The 20,487-nt window shown below is 42.4% G+C and overlaps 1 long non-coding RNA gene across 1 annotated transcript in view; it reads left to right on the forward strand.

The window, feature by feature from the left end:
- The window catches only part of LOC110192967 (uncharacterized), a 46,780-nt gene extending 26,621 nt beyond the window's left edge, over nucleotides 1–20,159 (forward strand). Inside the window, exon 4 of the long non-coding RNA XR_002320328.2 lies at nucleotides 20,084–20,159. This is a non-coding gene — a long non-coding RNA (uncharacterized LOC110192967). The remainder of the gene's footprint in view (nucleotides 1–20,083) is intronic.
- The last annotated feature ends 328 nt before the right edge of the window (nucleotides 20,160–20,487 follow it).

The following is a 20,487-nucleotide window of genomic DNA, read 5'->3' on the forward strand; positions in this document are numbered from 1 at the left end:
GGATTTGGTTGTGTGGCTTCTCAGCACTTTCCAGTCTCAATTGTTGAAAAAGACCCTGGTATCCCCTGCTATTTTTAAAAGCGAATTTTAAAAATAGCTAAGCATTTCATTTCATATCAAGTCCAATCCATCACTCTGGGCTTGCCAGGAATGAAAGTTTTGGACCCAACCCAGATCTGTCTCCTACTATTTTCTTGGTGAGAGTCCACATTCAGATAGCAAGCAGGCTGCTTGGCCAAGCAGGTTGCTCTACAGTGGGAAAATGTTGTGGAAGATCACTTGGCATGGAAGTCCACCCCCGTTGCCTTGCTGTCCTGCCTGAGCTGATTGGCATGAAGACTGCTAGAACCTTAGATGCTTACAATAATTGTGGAACAACATAGATTCTTTAATTGTCCTTAAAATCATCTCTAGGTATATGTGGGAAAACATGTTTAAACAGATGGCAAATGTGTCCATCCACACCCAGGACCTTAAGGGGTTAGCACATAGTCAGGGCTTCAGTTGGCTGGGAATAGAATTCATTTGGGAGGCTTCATGTTAACTCCATTGCTAACATTACTAAATAAGTGAAAAATGCCCCAGAGTGCCCAAGCCTCCCCTCCCCAGCCTTCACACACACATACTTACACACACACACACATACTTACACACACACACACACACACACACACACACACACACACATACACACACACACACACATGAACACATCTTGCCTTTCTACTTGTCTGGCCTCTCTTGGACCCCTTGCCTCATAGGATTTGCAAAGTACTTTCATTAAATCCTGAAAATACCTCTGTGGGTAGGTGCTGTTATCATCATATTTTACAGATAAGGAGACTAAGGCTGAGAGAGATTAAAAGACTTGCCCAACTGCTGCAAAGTATCAAGTCAAGAGGCATCTACTAAGCTTTATTAGGCCTACTACACCCCAAGCACTGTGCTAAGCTCTGGAAATATAACTATAAGCAGAAGAAAGACATCTCCTGACCTCAGGGAACTTACATTCTAATGGAGTAAGACACATAAAAGGGAGCTAAGAAGGTACCTCACTCAGGAGTCATGGTAGAAAAAGTGCTATGGAGAGTCAGGAGTGCGGCCTCCTCAAAATGGAGGTCCTGGGGGAACTGGCCAATCAAAGGAAGAGGCAGCAGTGGCATAGGGCATTTCTCCTGCAAGAAGTGGTCTGCGGTGGGGAGAATTGCCAGGCTGAGGAGGCTCTAGGGCCTGGTAGACAAAATGTCTGCAGAAGGATTGAAACTCAGGTCTTCCTGACTCCCCATCCCCTGGCTGTCAGAGGGAGCACTTCCCTTCCTCTCTGACCTCCTTCTCCCATTGATGAGTTCTTCCCTGGGCTCCAACGTCAGGATCAGCTCCGGATGGCTCATCCTCCATTTTCCTCTTAGATCTAATTCTGACTCTCAAGACTTCACCATAATGATCCTTGCATCCCAAGACCCTCCCCCTTCAGATCCTTTCTGTGTGTTGTCTTCCCTTAGAACAAAAGCTTCTTTAGGGAAGGTATTGCCTTTGTTTGACTTCTTTTCTACCCCCATCACTTAGCACAGTGCCCACTATACAGTAAGTGCTTAAAAAAGGCTTTTCCTTCTGAACATTGTACAAGCTGTTGTCTTAGAGTGATGCGCGGTAGAAACAGACAAATCTGGTTTTTTGAACATAACACTGTTATTGAGCATTAATATCAGCATTAGCTTATGTCTGCCAAGAACAGGTCTAGCAAAACTGGGAGAACAGACTGGTCAGTCCTAGAGGGCAGGGGCTACTTAGTTTGGGTCTATTTATTTTTGCTTGTCTTTGCATGACTAAGGCCTAGCTCCACGCCCCTGTTTCAAATCAAATAATTGAATTTTCTAATGTTTTAACCCCACGAAAGTGATTAACATAGAAGAGGCATTCAGTAAGTGTATACTAAGGGAAGGCTAACTGTCAGCTGCTGGGCCACTCTTTGGCCATAGCCATCCATGACACTGATAGAAACATAGTACTCCTTCTTCCTGGGCCGCCTCCTTTAGCCTCTGCAGTGATAGAGTGGTATAAAGGAGGAGAGAGGATGCTTGAGATCACTGTTTTGGGACCGTTTGTTAACACTGACTCCGCAGTTGACCCTCTAAGTGAGAGATATCTGTTTAAGGACCAGTAATTGATGTACTACCAAAAGACACAGTTCACGTCCAGTTCAAGTTAAATCAATAAAAAACTTAGCGTGTCCTGTCCCTGACTCCTCTCCATGAACCCAGTGACAAAGGAGACCAGCCTTCCCAGCCCTCTCCATTTGGCTCCAACCTTAGAGAGGGTTGAGCTCAACCCCTTTTAGATTGAACGTTCATCAGTTTGGTAAGAAGAAGAGAGAAGAGAAGAGGAGGGGAGAAGAAAGGAAAAGGGTGGAGAAGGGTGGAGGTGGGGCAGCATGACCATTGTCATCAAATCTTTGATCAGCTGTCACCTGGACCAAGGGTTGGAATTGTTCTTTTTAGCCCCACAAGCTAGAGCTAGGAGTCATCTCCTGGACCTTCAGTCATGGGCTGTCTCCTTTCACCTATCCATCCAATCAAGCAATGAACTTGACTTTGTGTCCTAGGGGTCAAAGCTACTGAATGAAGCCCCAGTCTCTCCCTTCACTGGCCCTCTTTGGTTGCCCATTTTGCAGGAGGAAGGAGAGACAAGTCCCTTTTCTGCTATCCTTTAGCTTCCTGGGTCACAGAAGTTCCAGAGGCAGCCAGCCCCTCATTCCAGCAAGGCTTGCACTACCTCTCACCCAGTTCCTGCCCTGAGATCAATGAGGCAGAAGGCAATCCTGGGGCCAGGGTCACCAAGGGAGTTCTCTGCCCCCTGTCTTTGGGAACCACAATGCATTTTTTTGCTTTAAAACTCCTTCTTCTTAACAGTCAAATGAATTTAGGCTTTAGATAAATTTCTGGTTTAGCAAACACTAGAACTCTTTATTGCTAACAAAAACCAAGCCTCTTCCCCTTGCTGACAACACAGTTTTTGAAGTTCTTTTTGTCACCCCTAAAAATAGAGGCATTTTAAGCAGCAGAGATATGGACAAAGCCCTGCCCCCGTGTAATAATCACCATTAATTATTGCCCCATCAGAAACGACACGGCAATTTCTTCTCACTTCCCAACACAGAGACAGCCAGTTTGTTCCAACAGAGCACTTCCCACCAGCCAATGCCCTCATCCATTTCTAAAATGCTAAAAAAAGGATCCCCCTTTTCTCCCACTTTGTGCCAGGCCAGGAAAGGAGCTTGTTCAAGAGGCTTACAATGGGGAAGGCTGGGAAAAGCAAGTCATAGCTTATCAAAACAATCAGAGAAATCTGAAGAATGCGGCTCTTCGAGTAATACAGAGGGCACATACGCACCAACGAGGATCCCAGGAAAGAAACAGCATTCCTCCGGGGAATTGGCAGTGTTGTTATTATTAACCTAGACCAAAATAACATCCCCTGGGGTGTGGATGCTCACTGGAGGTTTCCGAGTGGCTCTTCCAGGGGCTTGGGATTTCATGGGTCCGATATTCCCCTATGAGGCCTGGAGGGAAGATCTCAGTACTAAGGACTCAAAGGGGAAAGACCTTCCTCCATTCTCCTTGGACACTTCTCTAGGAGCCCGGCTGTAGCAGGGCCTGGATCATGATGGCCTCGGTAGGGGCAGTAGATCATGGTGGGGGAATATTCTGTGTGGGAAGCATTAGTTTTCTGTCTTGCTCCTCCCAAGCTGTCCTACCAAACAGCCTCCCACTTCCTTTCAAGGCCATGTAGTCCATACCAGCCAGCTTGGTAGTGCCTGGGAGAGAAGCCAGGCTCATGCTTTCCCCCAAATAAAGGCAAACTAGGCATCCCGAGACTCCTCACAGCATTTTGTTCCATCCTCCACGGGAGGGGAGAGTCAGGGTCCAAGACAGCTCCTCATAGTGGTTACTGGGAGTTCTTTGGAGACATCCTTTTGGAATTCCACAGCCTCCCTAGACGTGTCTGGTACTTCAAAAGCATCTAACCTCCTACCTCTAGGACATGGCTGTCCATGAAAACGACATCTCTCGCCAAAGAAAATGAATCATAAGTAGAATGTCTTGAGCTGGAAGAGACCCCAGGAGCCATCTAGTGCAAACACCCAATTCACTGATGAAGAAAGTGAAGGCCAGGATGGAGGACAGACTTGCCCAAAGTTAGTCAGAGAGGAAGCATCAGGCCTTTAGAGGAAGGAGACAGCTCTTTCCATTACACCAGGAGGGTCTTTATGTCCTCTTATGCCCCATCACAGATTTGAAGCTGGGAGAGTCCTCGGAGACTGCTGAGTCCAGTCTCTCCATTTTATAGATGAGAAATCGAGGCAGGGAAAGGTTGAAATGACTTCCCTAGGGTCCTACAATTGGTAAATGTATGCAGTGGGATTTGAACTCACATCTTTCTGAGTCCAACTCCAGTGACTTATCCACTTCCATAGTACCACAGGAACTCTTGTTAAAGTTGTTTGGCAGCTGGCATTATCTGGCTATTTGAGTGGAGACAGGATTGAGAAAAGAACCTACTTCTCTTCACCTACTTCTTGCTAATGCAGTAATATTCTCAGCAGGGTACAGGGGGAGGGGAGGAGAGTGTCATGGGATGGGAGGGGCAGCTTTATATTCCAGACATCTAAAGGCACACTCCTGATCCAGATATGTGGTCCCTTCAGAGACATATAGAATGCATTGAGGTATGTGGCTCCTGGTTCCTCTAATGGGGTCAAATATTTAATAAGCACAGTGCTGGGGGAGGAGGGCACAGCCAGTTGGCATAGTGGATAGAGCACCAGGCCTAAGTCAGGAAGACTCATTTTCCTAAATTCAAATCTTGCCTTAGACACTTACTAACTATGTGACCCTGGACAAGTCACTTCACCCTGCTGGCCTCAGTTCTTTCATCTGCAAAATGATCTGGAGAAGGAAATGGCAAATTATTTCAGTAGCTTTTCTAAGAAAACCCAAATGGGGCTAGAAGAATCAGACACAACTGAAAATAATTGACTTAAAACCAGTATAAAACTGACTGAAACACATTATAAAAGAGAAACAGACCTTCTCTCAAGAAGTTTACATTCTGGGGGCAGTGTGAGTAAGTAAATACAAAATACAAATACAAAGATAAAATTAAGTAAGTACAAAAGATGCACAATACAAGACAAAGTAACTTTGAGATGGGAGAGAGCATTAACCATGGAGGCAATTAGGAAGGAATTCATGTAAGACATGATACTTGAGCAAGGAAGGCACCTGGAGATTCTAAGAAGCTGGAAAGAGGAGGGAGCACTTTCTAGGCAAAAGGCAGTTCTTACTAGGAGGAGGGAGCATTTTCTAGAAGGAGGGAGCATTTTTTAGGCAAGAGGGAGCACTTTCTAGGCAGAAGGCAGCTCTTACTAGGAGGAGGGAGCACTTTCTAGGCAGAAGGCAGCTCTTTCTAGGCAGAAGGCAGCTCTTACTAGGAGGAGGGAGCATTTTCTAGGAGGAGGGACAATGTGTGCAGAGACTTGAAACCAGGAGATGGAATATTGTCTATGGACTAGTTTGGCTTGGATAGAAACTATAAACGAGGTAATGCGGTGAAATCAGCAAGGAAAAAAAAAAGACAAATTGCCTTTTGCACAGAGGAATGACATGGTCAGAGTTGGTTTAGGAATACTGTACTAATTCATCATGTTTGGAGGAATGCATGAGAAAGGGAAGGGACAAGGAGGAGGAGAAGGACGTGGTCACCAGGGTGACTGAGTCAGAATCCAAGATCACCCTGATGGCTACGACAGAACATTTAAAGAGGAATACAGCTAGCCCATCAAGGCCTGTTCTTAGGTTCAGATCAGCAACCTTGCAAGGATGTGCTGGAGGAGCCATGGCCCTGCTGAAGTCTTAACAACTGAGCTCCACTGCTACTGAGTAAAACTTTTTGGTTTTGTTTGTTAGCTTTTTAAGAGACTGGAATTATGATCAATCAGGGAGCTCCTTCCTTGCCAGGCATTTCCTTCACCAGTATGGGTCAGCACTTTCTGGGAGACCGAGTTTTTGAAGCCCTGAGCACTGAGGGGTTGTGACTTGTGAGGGAGCACAGCCAGTCTGTGGCAGAGGTGGGGACTGAATTCAGCTTTTCTTACTGCCTCTCAGCAAGAATCCTTAGTTAAAATATGAAACTACAAACTGCTGTTTCCTCCTTCCTTCCCATCTGCATGCCACACCCCCCTCAATTCCCACTCACTGTCACACTAGAGATGAGCTTTTCCCTGACCTGGGTCCACCCTCTTCTCCCCACCACCACAATCTAACCACAGGGTAACACCAATCTGCCACCTTCCAACTAGCCTACGCCCTCATGGTTCTCCCCACCAGCAACTCAGACCCCAGGGTCTGAGGTCTTTCCCCAACTGAATTTGCCTCCTAAAGTGGACTCCAAGGGGACTTAGGGGGTGTGGTGGGCTTCTTCCAGATATCGGAATCATTTTGTCCCAGGCCTGGGTTTACAATAAGTGGAGGGAGGGGAGTGAAGGGTTCTCAAGACCCATTCCTCACCTTTGAGGGTTGTCACTTTCATTATTCCATATTGACAATGAAGATGGAGATGGTAGAGGGGAACTTCTACCAGAAAGAACATGGGCTGCTGCCACTCCCCCGCCATGGGCTCCATAGTGTCAGGACAAATTGTTCTAGCTAGTCAAATGAGTTCTCCCAACTTCCTAAGCAAGACTTGAGCAAGGCTAGAATCTGGACCATTAGAATGATTCTGTGAGTTCAACACATGAGTACCCCAGATGCTGCAGCTAAACTGAGTCTCAAATCCTCATTCTGAAAAACCTTGTGCACACTGAATGCATTAGTGAAAACCATTAAAGTAATTCGACTGCTGTTCTCTCTCACAGGGTGTAATTTAAACAATACTTAAACTCCTACATGACTGCAGGAGATCTGCCAAAATCAACCCTGCCCTTGACCCTTTGCTTAATCACACGGTGACCTGCCTCCACTTCTGTAACCTGAAAATGCACAAGCAGCTTGAGTACTGTGACTTTCCAATCACAATCATCAGTATCTTATTTATGTTTTAAAAGACCATTAATCATGAGCAACCGCGTTTACTTTGTTGAAAGTACACGTAATGAGTGATTTTCACAATATTTCCTAGAGCTATTTTCAAATTGTAATCAGGCCATGTGCCAGTTTCTGCCCAAAGCTTGGGTTGTTTTCTGGGAGGAAGGTAACCATTCTGGAAAACAAACCAACAAAAGACCCCAAGCCCCCCAAACTTTTCCCTCTCATGAGCTGAGGGACAGTGGCTTTGGGAGTGCATTCCATCCTGAGGCAGAGATGGGGGGAACTGAGCTCTGCTTTATATCAATAACACTTTCAGCCTTAACCCTGAGCCCATCATCTCTCTCTCCTCCGTCTGAGACGGCAAGCAGATAACACCATTCCAAGCCACTTTAGAAAGATGCTCTCTCTGCCCCCTTCCAGCCCATCTAAGGAGCCAGCCAGGGCCTCTGACTAAAGGGAGAAATAGCCAGAGACATTCAGGGAGGATTCTCACCCACAATACACACTCACACACACACACACACTCAGTCTTCAATTCCATTCCATTCAAGAAGCATTTATTATGTACCTGTAATGGGTCAGCCATTTTTCTAGGTGCTGGCCAGACAAGGACAAAAGGGCAGCTGTTAACCTGGAGCTCTCCTCTGTATCTCCCGTGGCCGAGCATAGTCAGCACTTAAGAAATCCTGATGGGTGGCTTCGTCGATTCTTTTGGAAGGAAGAAACATGTAACCCAGACAGGGAGAGGGACCAGCCCCGGGGATCTACTGACACAGGAAATTTTCTCTCACAATATGGTCAGGCACCTTATTGGCCATTTAGAGCCTCAGAGAGGAGCCCAAAGCACCGAGAAGCTAGCTAGCTTGCCAAGGGTCACAGAGTCAGCATGGGTCAGAGACAACAAGCTGAGAACACAGGGCTTCTTACCAAGAGGCTAGTTTCCTATTCATTATGCCACACTGCCTTTTTCCTTTTTAAAATATTTATTATTTATGATAAATATTATACATATATATATACATACACACACACATACACATATATATATATATACATATGTATATATACATACACACACACACACACATATATACATATATATATATATACATACACACACACACACACATATATATATATATATATATATAAAATAATGAAAATATAAATGAATGTCACAGCCAGGTGACTCAGTGGATACAGTGTCCTGGGCCTGGAGTCATGAAGACCTGAGTTCAAATCTGGCCTCAAACACTAACTGGCTGTGTGACCCTAAGCAAGTCACTTAATCCTATTTGCCTCAGTTTTTTCATCTGTAAAATGAGCTGGAGCAAGAAAAAGCAAATTACTCCAGTATTTTTGCCATGAAAACTCCAAATGTGGTCGCAAGGAGCTGGACATGACTGGAATGACTGAACAACAAAAATGTATTTATTGTTAACATTCTTTTCTTTTTGCTTTTGGAGTTCCAGATTCTCCTGTCCCTCCCACCCCTCCCTCACCACTGAAAAGGCAAACAATACAATATCAATTATACATGTGAAATAATGAAAAATATATTTCCATATTAGTCACATCACACAATAAAGCAAAAAAATAAGGCAAGAAAGTTATACCTCAACTTGTGCTCATAATGCATCACTTCTCTCTGGAGGTGGATAGTATTTTTCCTCATGAGTCCTTAGGAATACAGTCTTGGATCACTGTATTGAGCAAAGCAGTGACGTCTTTCATGATCAGTCATCATTACAACACTGCTGTCACTGAGCACAGTGATCTCCTGGTTCTTCTCATTTCATTTTGCATTACCAGTTCATATAGCTCTTGCCATGTTTGTTGGTTTTTTTCCCCTAAAACAATGCCCCTCATTATTTCCTATAGCATCACATTCACATACCACACCTTGTTCAGCCTTTCCCCAGTTGATGGGCATCCTCTCAATTTCCAATTCTTTGCCACCACAAAAGGAGCTGCTATCAGTATTTTTCTACGTTTGGGTCCTTCGCCTTTTTCTTTGATCTCTTTGGGATACAGACCTAGAAGTGGTATTACTGGGTCAAGGTGAATAGTCTTATAGTCCTTTGGGCATAGTTCCAAATTGTTCTCCCAAATGGATGGACCAGTTTACTACTCCACAAACAATTCATTAATGTACCTATTTTTCTTCATCCCCGCCAACATTTGTCATTTCTGATAGGTGTGAGGTGGTACCTCAGAACTGTTTTAATTTGCTTTTCTCTAATCAATAGTGATTTAGAGCATTTTTTCAAATGACTGTACATAGCTTTGATTTCTTCTTCTGTCTGTTCCTTTGAACATTTGTCAGTTGGGGGATAGCTCTTATTTTTATAAATTTGACTAAGTTCCTTATATATTTGAGAAATGAGGCCATTATCAGAAAAACTTCTTATAATATTGTCATATTACTTCATTGTTTGTAGTACCTTTTAACAAAAAGGTAGTTTCCTGATTATTTCTTTCAATTAAGACTAATTTTGTTTTTACTTTATCTGAGACCATGATTGCAATCCCTGTCCTCTTCACTTAAGTGGAAGTATAATAGACTCTGCTGTAGTCCTTTATTTTAACTCCACGTGTGTTTTTCTGTCCCAAGTGTGTCTCTTGTATACAACATATTGCTGGATTCTAGCTTCCAATCCATTCTGCTATTTACTTCCATTCAATGTGTGAGCTCATCACATTCACATTCACAGATGTGATTATTAACACTGCATATGCCTCCATTCCATTTTCCTTTCTTTATCCTCCTCTTTCTCTTTTTATCCAGTCCGTTCTCAAAAGTTTTTCTTGCTTCCTACCACTGCCTCCTCCAATCGGCTCTTCCCCCCATATCTCTTTCCCCTCCTGTGTCCATAAGATAGATTTCTATAAGCAACTGATTGTGTATCTATGTTCCTCCCTCTTTGAAGCAATTCTAACCAGAGTAAAGTTGAAACATTGCCCACCCCACTATTTCCCCTCCACTATAAAAGTTCTTCCTTGTGCACCTCTTTAATGTGAGAAAATTTGCCCCATTCTACTGTTCCCTTCTCCCTTTTCCAAGTGCAGCCATCCTTCTTTCTCATCCCTACATTTTTATTTGGAGACTATCCCAACATAATCGACTCACATCCATATCCTCTTTTTATGTTTACTCCTAACTGCCCTAATAATGTTAAAGTTCTTAGGAGTTACATATATCATGCCATATAGGATTGTAAATAGTTTAACCTTATTGAGTCCCTTATGATTACTCTTTCATGTTTACCATTTTATGCTTCTCTTGAGTTTTGTTTTGAAAATAAAAATTTCCATTGAGTTCTGATCTTCTCAGCAGGAATGCTCGGAAGTCCTTTGTTTCATTAAATATCCATTTCCCCCCCTAACGTATTATACTCAGTTTTAATGGATTGGTTATTCTTGGTTGTGGTCCTAGTTCCTTTGCTGTCTGGAATATCATATTACAAGCCCTCCACTCCTTTATTGTGGAAGCCTTTAAATCTTGTGTGAACCTGACTGTGGCTCCATGATATTTGAATGGTTTCTTTCTGGCTGCTTGCAGTATTTTCTCCTTGACCGGGTTCTTTGGAAGTTCCCTGGGAGCTTTCATTTTGGGATCTCTTTCAGGAGGTGATCAGTGTATTCTTTCTATTTCTATTTTACCCATTGGATCTAAGACATTGGGCCAATTTTCCTTCATAATTCTTGAAATATGATGTCCAGGCTCTTTTTGTTTTGATCATGGCTTTCTGGTGGGCCAATAATTTTAAAATAATCTCTCCTTGATCTATTTTCCAGGTCAGTTGTTTGTTTGTTTGTTTGTTTGTTTTTTCCAATGAGGTATTTCATATTTTCTTCTATTTTTTTCATTCTTTTCATTTTGATTTACTGTGTCTTGAAGTCTCGTGGAGTCATTAGCTTCCACAGGCCAAATTATAATTTTTAATTATTTTTAAAATTAATTTATTTTGAATTATCAACAAACACTTCCATAAGCTTTTGAGTTTTAAATTTTTCTCCCCTTCCCTCCCCACCTCCCTCCCCAAGACAGCATGCAATCCGATATAGGCTATACATATATATTCCTATTAAACATGTTTTCACATTAGTGATGTTGTAAATAAGAATTAGAACCAATAGGAGGAACCACCAGAAAGAGGAAACAAAACACAACAGAAGAAAAAAAAAACAGCAAATAGTATGCTTCAATCTGCATTCAAACTCCATAGTTCTTTCTTTGGATGTGGATAGTATTTTCCATCATGAGACCTTTGGAAATGTCTTAGATCCTTGTATTACTGAGAAAGATTACGTCTATCAATATTAGTCATCACACGTGCCTGTTACTGTGTACAATGTTCTCCTGGTTCTGCTCACTTCACTCAGCATCAGACCATAAAAGTCTTTCCAGGTTTTTTTTGAAGTCTGCCTGCTCAACATTTCTTATAGCACAGTATTCCATTACATTCATATACCACAACTTGTTCAGCCATTCCCAAACTGTTGGGCATCCACTCAATTTCCAACTGTTTGCCACTGCAAATAAAAAGCTGCTATACATATTTTTGTATGTATAGATATTTTTCCTGTTTTTATGATCTCTTTGCCTCCCTCCCATTTTCGACAGATTATTTTATATTATAGTTTTAATTGCATATCACCTTTAACTTTTGTTCTTATTGCACAGAGATGGATAATTGCCACATTGGTAATCAATTGCTCCTGTCTCTTAGGATACAGTCAACTTCATTTTTTGGTGATGTGATTAATTATTTTTTATTAATTCCCAAGACTTTGCCTATAGTGGGTCTTCAACAAATGTTTCCTGATTTATTATAACAGAATTTTGAAGTTTGTTGCATTAAGAGTATAGAATATTGGTATTGATCTTTGAAGTTGGGAGGGAACATGACCTCAGTCTCTCAGAACATCACATAATGAATTTTTTCCTCATTGTTTCCCATGGCTTTAGGGTAGGCATCAGAACCACAACTGCAGTGAATGAATGAATAAAAAAAATAAACAAAAACATTGATTAAACATTACATACTAAACATAGGAGATTGTATGAGAACATATGGAGGAGGCTTCAGCTGCTGGGCAGAAGGAAAGGACCAGCATGGCTGGCAAGGCCTGATAGCATGAAGAGTTTAGTGGCAGGTCATAAAGTAAGGCCCAGTAGGTCAGAGGGTGTAGGGTCAAGGTGGCTAGGTGATCCAGTGGGTAGTGTGCTAGACTTGGACTCTGGAAGAACTGATTGTGGATCCAGCCTCACACTTAACCAGCTTTTTTAAAATTAATTTATTTTGAATTATCAACAATCACTTCCATAAGCTTTTGAGTTTTAATTTTTTCTCCCCCTCCCTCCCCAAGACAGTGTGCAGTCTGATACAGGCTATACATATACATTCCTATTAAACATATTTTCACATTAGTGATGTTGTAAGTAAGAATTAGAAGCAATAGGAGGAACCACCAGAAAGGGGAAACAAAACACAGCAGCAGAAAAAAAAATTAGTAAATAGTATGCTTCAATTTGCATTCAAACTCCACAGTTCTTTCTCTGGATGTGGATAGCATTTTCCATCATAAGGCCTTTAGAGATGTCTTAGATCTTTGTGTTACTGAGAAGGGTTAAGTCTATCAATATTAGTCATCACAAAATGTGGCTGTTACTGTGTCCAGTGTTCTCCTGGTTCTGCTCACTTCCCTCAGCATCAGACCACACAAGTCCTTCCAGGTTTTTCTGAATTCAGCCTGCTCATCATTTCTTATAGCACAATAGTATTCCATTACATTCATATACTACAACTTGTTCAGCCATTCTCCAGTTGATGGGCATCCTCTCAATTTCCAATTCTTTGCCACCATAAAAAGAGCTGCTATGAATATTTTTGTTCATGTAGGTAATTTTCCCATTTGTATGATCTCTTTGGGATATAGCCCTAGAAGTGTTATTGCTGGGTCAAAGGGTATGCGCAATTTATAGCCCTTTGGGCATAGTTCCAAATTGCTCTCCACAGTGGTTAGATCATTTCACAACTCCACCAACAATGCATTAGTGTTCCAATTTTCCCACATCTTCTCCCACATTTATCCTTTTCCTGTTTTGTCATGTTGGCTAATCTGATAAAGGTGATGTGGTACCTCAGAGTTGTTTTGATTTGCATTTCTCTAATCAATAGTGATTTAGAGCATTTTTTCATATGACTATAATCCTTTGACCATTTATCAAATTGGGGAATGACTTGTATTCTTATAAATTTGACTTAATTCTCCATATATTTTAGAAATGAAGCCCTTATCAGAGAGACTAGTTGTAAAAATTCTTTCCCAATTTTCTGCTTTCCTTCTAATCTTCGTTGCATTGGCTTTGTTTGTGCAAAAATTTTTCAATTTAATGTAATCAAAGTTATCCATTTTGCTTTTCATAATGTTCTCTATCTTCTGTTTGGTCATGAATTCTTCTGTTCTCCATAAATCTGATAGATAAACTATTCTTTGTTCTCCCAGTTTGCTTAAAGTATCAGCCTTTATATCTAAATCATGAACCCCTTTTTACTTTATTTTCATATATGGCATGAGATTTTGATCTATGCCTAGTTTCTGCCATATTCTTTTACAGTTTTCCCAGCATTTTTTGTCAAAGTGTGAGTTTTTATCCCAGAAGCTGGGGTCTTTGGGTTTATCAAATACTAGATTACTATAGTCACTGACTACTGTGTCTTGCATATTTAACCTATTCCACTGATCTGCCTCCCTATTTCTTAGCCCATACCAAGTAGTTTTCATGATTGCTGCTTTATAATACAATTTAAGGTCTGGAATGGCTAGGTCACTTTCCCCTGGATTTCTTTTCATTAGTTCCCTTGATATTCTTGACCTCTTATTATTCCAAATGAATCGTCATTATTTTTTCTAACTTTATCAAATATTAGTTTGATCGGTGTGGCACTGAATAAGTAAATTGCCTTAGGTAGAATTTTCATTTTTATTATGTTACCTCAGCCTACTGATGTTTTTCCAATTATTTAGATCTGACTTTATTTGTGTGAAAAGTGTTTTGTAATTGTGTTCATATAATTCCTGGGTTTGTTTCAGTAGGTAGACTTCTAAATATTTTATAATGTCTATAGTATCTTCAGATGGAATTTCTCTTTCTACCTCTTGCTGTTGGGCTTTGTTGGTAATATGTAGAAATGCCACAAATTGTAATTTTTAAAGAATTATTTTCTTCAGTTAATTTTCATGTTTTTCCACCATTATACCAATTCTGTTTTTAAAGTAATATTTTCTTCAGTATTTTTTTTTGTGCTTCTTACCAAATTGTTGGTTCTCTTTTCATAATTTTCTTGCTCAACTCTCATTTATTTTCCCAATTCTTCCTCAGCTACTCTTATCTCATTCTTTAATTCTTTGAGGAATCCTTCTTGGCCTTGGGTCCATTTAGCATTTTGTTTTGAGGCTTCACTTGCAGCTGTTTTCACATTGTTATCTTCTTCCAAGGTTATGTCTTGGTCTTCCCTGGCACTGTAGTAGCTTTTTATGGTCAGGTACTATTTTAATTGTTTGCTCATTTTCCCAGACTATTTCTTCACTTTGAATTTTATGTTCAAGTTGGGCTCTGCTCCCATGGGGGTGGGGGAGGCACTATGCCAAGCTTCAGGCTTTTTGTACTGCTGTTTTCAGAGCTAGGTCTGGGGGTCTGTAGGTTTTTAGTGCTTCCAAAGTGGTGTGATCTGGGGAGAGGAGTGGTCACTCCTCTCCTGGTTTGCACTCTGGTCTTTACCCAGGAAGGGCCTTGGTCCCCTGTAGCCACAAGCACTAATATTCCTCTCCAATGTAGAAGTGAGACTAGGGCCCCTTGCTCCCTTGTGACTGATCACAAGCACTCCATTCAGAGCTGGAACTGCAACCCAGAACTGCTTATAGGCAATAGAGTTGCCAATCCATGCCAGCTGTAGGGAGTGCCAGCAAGGGGTCCTTTAAGCAATTGTCTGATCTCCTTAACATCTGGGCTGAGAGTTCCTGAAGGTGTCACTGCCACCTCCAAGGCCCACCACTGGTGCTCCTGCCACACTCTGGGCTTGTGCCCACCCCAGTGTTAGAGACCTCTCCTGCAAACCTCCTAAGTTGTCTTATCCTGGAAAAACATCTCCTTCTGACCTTTTGTTGTATCTGCTATTCCAAAATTTTATTTGAGGCATTATTTTAAAGTTGTTTGGAAGGGAATGTTGAAAGAGTTTTGCTGAGCCCTGGTCTGTACTCAGCCATCTTCACACTGCCTCTTCATACACAGAGAAGTAAATATAGAGAAATACACAACGATTTCAGGAACCAGTTTAATAAGACAAGGAATTTCCAGGAGAAATATGTTAGAATAATCTGAAAGAACAAGAATTACCGCTGTATGAATGTAGCCTTTTTTATTTCCTTATCTAGTTCTAGCAACAGGAAGAAAGAATGGCAAAGGACCCTGCACAATGGAAAGAGTGTCCAGGTGTCCAGAACCTGATTCTCAAAGTCCCACAGGAGGGAGGCATGGCAGAGAGGGTGCTCCACCTGAAGGGAGGAGGGCCTGAGTGCAATCACTGCCTTCTTCACATACTAGCTGCTTGACCCTGGGTAAATCCTCTAATCTCTCTCAATCCCAGTTGCCTTATCATAAAAATGGGGACAACAATCCCTGGAGCATTTGTCTCAGGGGTGGTATGTAGATCAAGTAAATCTCTTCCACATAGTTCTTTGCAAAAAGAAAGCTCCATGACATCATCAGTCCTTATTCCTTTGGCAGTTAAATTGTCCTCATCAGCCTCCCCCCTTCCTCAGAGGGCTTCCTTTGGTCTGTTTGTGTTGAATGGATTGAACAGAGAACTGTGCTTAAGAGCTGTAGCAAAATACCCGAACAGACTACAGTCAGAGCCTCTTCAGAGTTGAGGTGGATTCAGTCACAAACCATACTGAACAGAAAAGATGGGATTTGCTGATGCAGAAGCTTTTCAAAATGTGTGAAAATGAATCTATTCTATTAAAACAATTTGTAGAACTGCAGAGCCATTTCAGAGCCACTTCCTCTATTCTGCCCCACTCAGAGCCTATTAGGAGCATTGAGTTTAGTCTGGTGGCCATTTTAGGGAGCAGATTGGGAAGTTGGAGAGTGTGCAGAGGAGGCCTCCAGGATGGCAAAGAACCTTGGGGTCCATGTTCAATGTGGATCAGTTAAAGGAACTGACATACTTAGCTTGGATAAGAAAAGTTTCAGGGGGAACAAGGTAGCTGTCTTCAAGGATCTGAAGGGCTGTTGAACAGGCAGAAGATCCAAATTGTTGTGTCTTGGGCACAGAAAGGCCCAAAGGGTAAAAGTTCTACAGAAGCAAATCGAAGTTTGGGGTGAGGGAAGTCTTTCTGGCCATAATATGTATCCCCAGAAGAGGGAAGATTGCCTCATGAGGTAGCAAGCTTTTTTTTTCTCCTGGAGGTCTTCAAGGAGTGACCAGAGAAGTACTTGTCAACTGTTCAAGAAAGGATTATGCATCAGGTGCCAGCTGGCCACAGCAGCCTCCAAGGTCCTCTCCAGTTCCAAACCGGACTCTAAAAACCTCAATCCAACATTCCCCTGACAACAGTGCCTTTACATGTAGGCTGTTGGGCCTAGAAAAGGTCATTGAAAATCACCTAGATCCCTGGCTTCCTCCAAGATGTTGGGCACATATGTGGGTACAGAGTCAGTATTGAGAGGATCGACTTGATATTCCAAATGAGCTGGTTTTTTCCAACCTGTCCCCCATACCCCCTCCCCATTCCTGCTGCTAGGATTTTGGTCATCTTCTACAAGGCGAGGTCAGAGCTGGGCTCCCAAGGTGGGTTCAAATGTTCTCAGACTACTGGGAAGAGGGAGGAGGAGGCAGGCATTGGCTGCCTGACTCAGCCCAGGCTGAGAAGGAGCTGAACAATAGTAGGTCTGTTGCCTGGGCTGTGAATAGCACTGGGTCAATCAGGCCAGCTGCTTCTATTTCCCATGAAGGGCTCAGAGGGCGGAGGCTCAATTAATTTCCTTCCAGAATTGTTCTAATGATGATACGCTTTTGTTTGACCAAAATGTAAACATCTGTGGCCTACAAGCCTAATCCAAAGCAGCCTGCCCTCCAAGCATTTGCCACCAAGGCTTGGGAGTAGGGGTTCCCAGTGTCTTGGGCTCAAGAACAGACACAGCCAAAGCTTTGGGACTTGGAGCCACCTGGCCTGCTCGTGCAGAGCTGGCTTCATTGAAAGAGTGAGCTCATCCAGATGCAAAGAGTTCCATAGATGTGGGAAGTTGCATCACTGAGTACTGGTGTTATCAGGGTAAGGTTTTCTTGATAACCAAACTTTAGGTGGGTCAATGGGGTTGGTAAAGTTGTCTAACATGACGTAATTAGAATGGGCCTGTCCATGGAGTCAAAGGACCTGGATTTGAATTCTGCCTTTTCCTATCATTTCACTTCTCTGGTCATTCTTTTCCTCATCTGGTAAATGAGAGATTTGGAGAAAATGATCTCTAAGGTGACCTCCATTTCTAAATTTAAGATTCTGTAAACTTAGAATTCCTGCTACACTCACACCAAAGCTAGACATTTTGGCTTTGGTTTCTTTATCTTTGTTTGTTACATGGGTACAATTGGTAAGGAAGATAATCTGGTCATACATAAAATGAGAGTCCAGGGATGGCCCAGCCACTCCATTATTATCCATAAAATATCAAGAGAACTCAAGGAAGATATTTTGGAAGGCATTTTCAGTGTTTAGCACAGGGCCTAGTATATAGTAGGTGATTACTAAACGTTTCTTGACTGATTGATTGATCAAGGGAGCACATGAGCTGAACTTCTGGGAGGACCTGGACAGGAGTGGCCCAGGACAGGGGGGCATAGGAGGGCTTAGACTGGCATCTTTGGAAGGGGAGTTCACCCATCCATAGGGATGTTTTTGTTTTTACTATTGAATTACAGAGACTTCTGCAAAGAGATATAACAACAAGGGAAGTAAGGGTGAATTCTGGTTCTGATACTTGCTTCTTTGAACTATTTTCCAAATATTTGTGAATGATTCATTTGGAACTCCTATTTCCTCAAAAAGAAAAAAAAATGGCTCAGTTTTATTTGCCGAAAACTTTCTTGTAGAAATTTATATGGGAATTTTCTGATTCATTTAAATGTTATTCCTCAAAAAAGAAAGAAAGAAAAGAAAAAGAAAAAATAGTGGCTTTTTTCACTGGTTTAGTGAGTTCCCTAAGTGGCAGAAAACCTTTGCAAAATCCAGAGAAGCTCCAAACCAGCCAGAATCTTCTTCCTAAAGCAGAAGCCTGACCATGCCACTCCCTTCCTCCAAAATTTTCAGTGGTTCTCTGTTGTTTCTAGAAGAAACCACACCCCTCCCAGCCCGCTGGGCCCTTTCCAAGCTGGCTTCTGTCAACCTTTCCAGACTCATTCCCCATTATTCCTCCTCTCGTACTTAGTTTCCGCCAAATTGACCTCTTTGGGGTTCCTTTCAATTAGCACTCTATCGTCCACCTCCATGGCTTTGCCGAGATTCGAGGCAGGTCTGGAATCCTCTCTGCCTCCCTCCCTTCTTTCAAGGCCCAGCTCAGGTACCACCTTACCTACGAAATTTCCCTCCAGTTCCCACAGTTAGTTTTCTCTCCCTCCTCAAACCATCTTTTATTTATTATAAAATCTTCCGGGTTCCTCTTGCCACTGGGACTAAGGATGCTGTCTTTCCCAGAAGGTGTATATTCACAGAGAAGAAAAGGTTTTAAAATATTTCTAGAAGATACAAACATTAGAGGAAGAGGGACCCTGAAACAAGGGAGAAGACAGATGAGGTCAGTCCCCTTGTGTCCCCCTAACCAGCAGGGTTGTGCCATTAATCTCTTCCACTCCCTCAATACACCAGAACCGCAAAGTGAGAGACTTCCAGTCCCAGACACCTGGGACCCCATAGAGCTGGAACCCTCTCCTGCAAAGCATGAAGGGCTAAACGTCCAGCCAGCACTTAAGACCCCTGGTCAGATGATCATTTCTTCAGGCAGAGGGAAAGTTCCTTATTGAAGTGAAATTCTAGTGTTGATAGAAATACCCTTTATTCCAGGCTTTCCAGCTTCCCCATTTGACTGTGGCACTGGGACAGGGCTGGCCTCGACTTACCTGTTTCTGTCCCTGGAACCATGGCAAAGGACGAGATATTTGCCTGGGGGATGTGGGAGCCTGAAGTTCTTGTCCTTTAAAATGACATGGAGTCTAAGTGATTTGTTGATACCAGTTGGATCTAAAAGAAAAGGTGGAGATGGAGGAGAAAAGTTATTTAGGTGGGAGTGGAACTAGAGAGAGTGTCTTGACTTTAGGAGTAAGAAAATAACAGCCATTGCCCACAAACCCAGAGAATCCCTTCCTTTGCCTCTTTGCATACAAGTGATATCCAACACTGACTGCACTAGAAGGTAAGCCCCTTGAGGGCAAGCCAAATCTTGTGGCTGCTGTGTCTTTGAACTTTGGCTTGTTTAATGAGGGCTGGTCAAAAGCTCATGAGCCATCTTTTCTGTGTACTGGTTGACATTTTGGTTATAAATGAAAGTCCAAGATATATGATCACCAATCAATTCTGTGAATCCACAGTGATGATGGAGACATTAAATCATTGAATCATAGATTTGGAGTAGGAAGGGATTGTAGGGGTAACTAATTTCAGGTTTCTTATTTTACTGATGAGGAAACGGAGGCCCGTTCAGGTTAAGTGACTTCCTAACTGTAAGTAGAAATTCTAGGATTTGAATTTGGGTCTTGTGACTCCAAGCTCAACACCTCTAGCTCTGAATCTGTCCTTGGCACAGCTGGACAGATGATCCATGGGGTTGGCTCCTTTGTTTCTCCATGATCCACACCTGGCCCTCCTTTGCCCTTGGTTTCTACCACATGGTATACTTTTGCTTGAAATTAGGCATAACCAGAAGAATTCTTTTGCAGCCTGAGCATACAGAAGACAGAGCCCCAGACAGCAGAACAAGGAAAAAAGGAAAATGATGGGCAAACATTTTACGGCAGCCAGAAGTCTGATGGGTACCCTTGCCAAGAACAGCAGGAGTGGAAAACTTTAAACTTGAAAACATTTCAGGGTGGGGAAAAGTCACACTCCGAAGAACTAGATGGACCTATCTTGATTCAAACATCCAAGACAAATCCCTTCTGCCCATCACCTCCATGTCCTTGGCTTAAAATAAAGGCAAATGGCTCCTGAACCTTGAATGACCCAGGCAAGGCTGACATCTTTGTGGAAAGCAATAAGAACTTCAGGGGCCCCTGAAAAGGTTGCCTTTGCAAAGTTTCTTCCCTGGCTACACATTTCAAGTGTCATTACCCTATCACCAGCC

The sequence above is a fragment of the Phascolarctos cinereus genome, unplaced genomic scaffold (genome assembly GCF_003287225.1).
Source record: "Phascolarctos cinereus isolate Bilbo 61053 unplaced genomic scaffold, phaCin_HiC Scaffold_4;HRSCAF=312, whole genome shotgun sequence".
Lineage (NCBI taxonomy): Eukaryota > Metazoa > Chordata > Mammalia > Diprotodontia > Phascolarctidae > Phascolarctos > Phascolarctos cinereus.